General features: G+C 34.1%; 1 long non-coding RNA gene across 1 annotated transcript; it reads left to right on the top strand.

Moving 5' to 3' along the window:
- Window positions 1–3535: 3535 nt before the first annotated feature.
- Window positions 3536–4350, top strand: LOC143593473 (uncharacterized). Its single transcript, XR_013146106.1, has 2 exons — window positions 3536–3722; window positions 3810–4350. It is a non-coding gene; the product is annotated as an uncharacterized LOC143593473 (long non-coding RNA).
- The last annotated feature ends 242 nt before the right edge of the window (window positions 4351–4592 follow it).

The raw sequence follows: 4592 nt of genomic DNA, 5'->3' as shown, positions 1-4592 counted from the left end.
CCTATTATTGAAAAACACACTTTTTCCAATCTTAAGCACTAATTTTAAAGATGCATATCTTAATTTCCCAACACGGTTACATTAACAAAGTACTACATGAGATGAAAAGTTGGGACATTCGTGACAAAACGAGGTACACCTTATTTGCTACGTAACGAGTAAACAATTAACCAGTTAATTCGTATCGAGTAAACGATTAACTGAACGATCTTGATTATGACCCGGATATATCAAAGGATCATATATAAGTGATATAGGTATTATAATAACTAACATATCGATATTATAACCTTAGCATGTGCAAAACCACTTAAACGAAAAGATTTTCGTTTAATGGTACGTTGGGAACTTAAACTCGATCGTATGTACCAAAACAAGCATTGTATCATCTGTCAAGCTGAAAAAGACTGATATAACACTTATATATGATGTTTTAAGAAATCCGTGAAAATATTTGGAATTTTACGAGCTAGTATGTTTTTTCTTATTTTACAAAATTGAGTCGAAAAACACTCGCTTTTGCGCTGTTTATCGCACCCGGACTATTTTTCGCATAAAAACCAAACCCGAACTAAATTTGGACTCGAATTTCACCTTGACACACAAAACGAGACAACTAATGGCCAAATGAGGGGCCCATGGGGATCCCCAATAAGGCGGCCACAATCAAGGGGACCCACCCCCTTTAAATAATTCAAACTTAAGTAACATCTTTGATCATTTCACACCCAAAACACTTACAAAACTTCTGAAATAGCTGATCCTCTCTATACTTGTTCAAAAACACAGGGTGAACATCAAATTTTAATGGGTTTTAATCTTGTTTTTAGCCTGTTTTAACCATGGAATTAAGTCTTGATTAATGAAAAACATGTTTAACCATGTAAAAGCTCTTAAAATGATCCGAAACCATGTTTTGATATTAAATGGTGAAAGAGTCATTCTAGGAAACTATGACGGTTTTTGGTAATTTTAAATCTCAACCATTGATTGATATGCTCTAATGACTATGATTTATTCCTAGTCTTCATAGGAAACTACTTGTTTTCAGGATAACCATTATATATATATATAATTATTTATGACATCATCCGGGTCAAACAATGGTCCGCCCTCCCAGGTCAGTCCGACATTTGACCCGGTAAGCATCCGGTACGGGTCTGAAAACATTAGTTAAAAGGAATTAAAAATTAATTTTGGGATGGTTTTGTGTGCTAATGAATTTGATGCCGGTGACGCCACTGGTTTGGTTGTGATGCTGCCAGTTTAGTTTTACGAGGGCACCAGTTTAGGTTGTGAGGACACCGTTTTAGTTTGCGAGGGCGTCAGACAAATGCTGACTAAGGTGATAAACAGTCAATCCAACGGAAACACATTAAAATCCGTCGGTCGTCTGTTTTTGGATGTCCATATATTTCGACGATAACGATAAAAAACCGTCGGAATTTTTAGAATTCAGTCGGACCCGCCTTTTATTATGGCGTGCGGCTTGATCATGATGGTTAGCCAATGGCAGGTAAAAACAGTCAGCCTGACGATTTTTGAATGATCATTTTGGTTATTCTTGAGAAATTGTGGTTAATTTGGGAATGCAAGTGAGAAAAAATGGCTATTTTGATCATTTAACTTTAACTTTAAAATACTGTTTGACAATCATTCCAAGGACCTTTTGTACTACGCTTAGCCAAATAAGTACTTGATCCAAAGTTGTAAAAATGAAACTTAGAGACCAAAATTGAATATGAATAAACCACATATACTATCCGTCTTTAGTAGTGCCTCAATGGTAAGGAGACGGAAATTCATTGTGGAAGCACGAGATAAAACCCTGACATCACCCGATTTACTATGAGACATGCATGTGATTTACATCTCTCTTGTTGGTCGTGGGTCAGGTATGTGGGTTAATTCCAATGGTCACATACACCATTTATTTCTCACACGAATTGTCAGTGTATTTCTCATGCATGAACGTGAATATATATAGGTTTAACTTTTGTCTATCCAGATGGCTACTCTTAAATAGGGATGAACACTTTTTAATAATTATCGGTATCACAGATTACATACCCAAACTGCTATTTTAAGGTTTTCACGATGGGTGATTTTCCGTATTTTCAATGGTAACGGTTTTAATCATGTTATCAATAGTACCGGTACCGGTCAATATTGAACCGAAAAACTCGGTACAATATTTGGGATATGGTCTTACTTGGTATTGTTATTTTCGATGCGATAAAAGTCCTTTAGTTACTTTTGAAACTTTTGTGTTTGTGGTCCTTTAGCTTTTGTTTCACTATATATATTCTTTTGACCCCCAAAAGTTATTATCAAAACTTTTGTTCTATTCACTTACATTTTTACTTTTTGACACCTTTACTTTGGTAATAAAACTTTTATCACAAAATTCTGACCATAACAAATCTAATCGATACCGTCCGACTTCCGGACGCGTACTCGCCACAATGCATGACAACTTTTGAGCATGCCATACAAGTTTCACATATAGACTTTTTAGCCCATAAACTGTTGTTTCACATATTTACTTTCGGGTCCCATAACTTTGGTAATTAAATTTTGTCTTTTAACACTTCAACTTTGGTAATGAAATTTTTGCTACTAAAATTTAACCGTATAATAAGTCAAATCGATATTTACCGACTTTCCGCTGCATGCTCGCTACAATGATCTAGCTTTCGAACATGTAATACATTTAACGTGCGATGACCAACGATGGTCCTCACATATATGCGTGTATAGTTTACTTGTGGATATAAAATCCTAGCATACTTGTGTATTAAACGTGCGATGACCAATGATGGTCCTCACATATATGCTGACAATAGATTCTGAATTATATGAAAGTGAGTTGGGAAGTTTTCATAAAAACATTAAACATGTGAACTATTCATGTGGAGTCTAAGAAACTTGTAGGATCTTAACTTTTCTTTGTATATTATATATCCAAATAAATTGCTCTAAATGGCAAAACCTTAAATAACTTAAAATTGTACATTAGTTAAGAGATATATGCATGCAAATATCCCATCGTAGGCCACGAGGAGTAAAATTAGTGGTGGAGTAAACATTTCAATTGACGCAGTTGTATTTAATATAATTTAATAAACAAACCAAAATAACTCAAAACTTTGTATATAAACAACACAAACGGAACAAGTAGAGTGCAATCTCCAACTATTCAGAGACGAAAATGGAAATTTACTCTTAACAAATATAAACAATAAGCCAATAATTTATATACATTCCTAACATATAGACTTAATATTTTTTTTGAAAGGCGTATAGACTTAATATTTGATGGCCAATCATGATGCTTACGTTACGTATATTCTGACAATAGATTTTAAATTATATGAAAGTTAGTTGGGAAGTTTTCATCAAAATGTTTAACATGTGAACTATTCTAGCGGAGGCATCGTGTAGAGAAATTAGTGGTGGAGTAAAGAATTCAATTTCTGCAATTATTGAATTTAAAATAATTTAAACAAAGAAAACAATTAAGAGCACTCAAACGTTCTATATAAACAACACAAACTGAACAACTTAAGTGCAATCTCCATTTGTTTTATCTTCTAAGTTCTTGCAACTCAAGTGAAGAAGAATTAAGATGGCATCCATCTCCACTCCCGGTTCTACCACTTCATTGTCCTTCTCAGTACTTCAAAAACCTACTATCACCAACTACGGTTCCCCGGTTCTCCGTATGTTAAGATAATTAAATCAAATTAATAATGAGTATACGATTATTCCATGGTTATATATTAACAAAAGTAGTTAATCTTGATCAGGTTTGCCACTGATGAGCAATACGGCGAAAGTGGGATACTCCATGAAACGCAAGCCTGCTGCCACATCCACTGACGGTGAAAAATTTATTGTTGAAGGTAATAATACATACTAATGACTATCATCTAATTTTTTTAAGTTATTTCATGTGATTAATTAGAACTACATACCGTGTTATAATTAATATAGGGAAGAATTCATGGCCGGAGCTTGTAGGGGAAAAAGGAGAAGTGGCAAAGGCTACAATTGAAAAAGAGAATCCACTTGTGAATGCCATTATAGTGGGTGAAAATAATCCAGTGATTGGAAACCTTGTTAGCAACCGTGTGTGGGTCGTGGTGAATTCCGAGGGATTGGTGACTAAAACACCAGTCATTGGGTAGTTAATATGGCATGATCTCCATATCAAGTCAAACTTTATGCTTAAATAAATGACGAGAACTACTTGTCCCATATTTATTACTACTGTTGTTTAAACTTTATTTCGTAAAACCGCATGATGTACGAATAATTTAATAAATAAAATGTTTGGGTGTGTGAAAATCTTCTATCATTTATGTTATGTAACAGGTTAATCTAAAGGCGGTTGATATCCAACAAAAATATGATCAAAGCTTAAAATATTAGAATTACGATTCTTTTGTGTGTAAATAAACAATTCGTAAATCAAAAAGTAAAATTTGCCATGAATATATGAGATGCTTAGTAAGTTTCCAAAACTATAAATTCCGTCATCAATGGGGTGGTAGTCTACTATCAACGGCGAAACTTTTAAGCACTTGAGT

The sequence above is a fragment of the Bidens hawaiensis genome, unplaced genomic scaffold (genome assembly GCF_021521415.1).
Source record: "Bidens hawaiensis isolate Kalapana, Puna unplaced genomic scaffold, B.hawaiensis_p1.1 tig00042253_1, whole genome shotgun sequence".
NCBI lineage: Eukaryota > Viridiplantae > Streptophyta > Magnoliopsida > Asterales > Asteraceae > Bidens > Bidens hawaiensis.
This window is presented reverse-complemented; position numbering and strand designations above follow the sequence as displayed.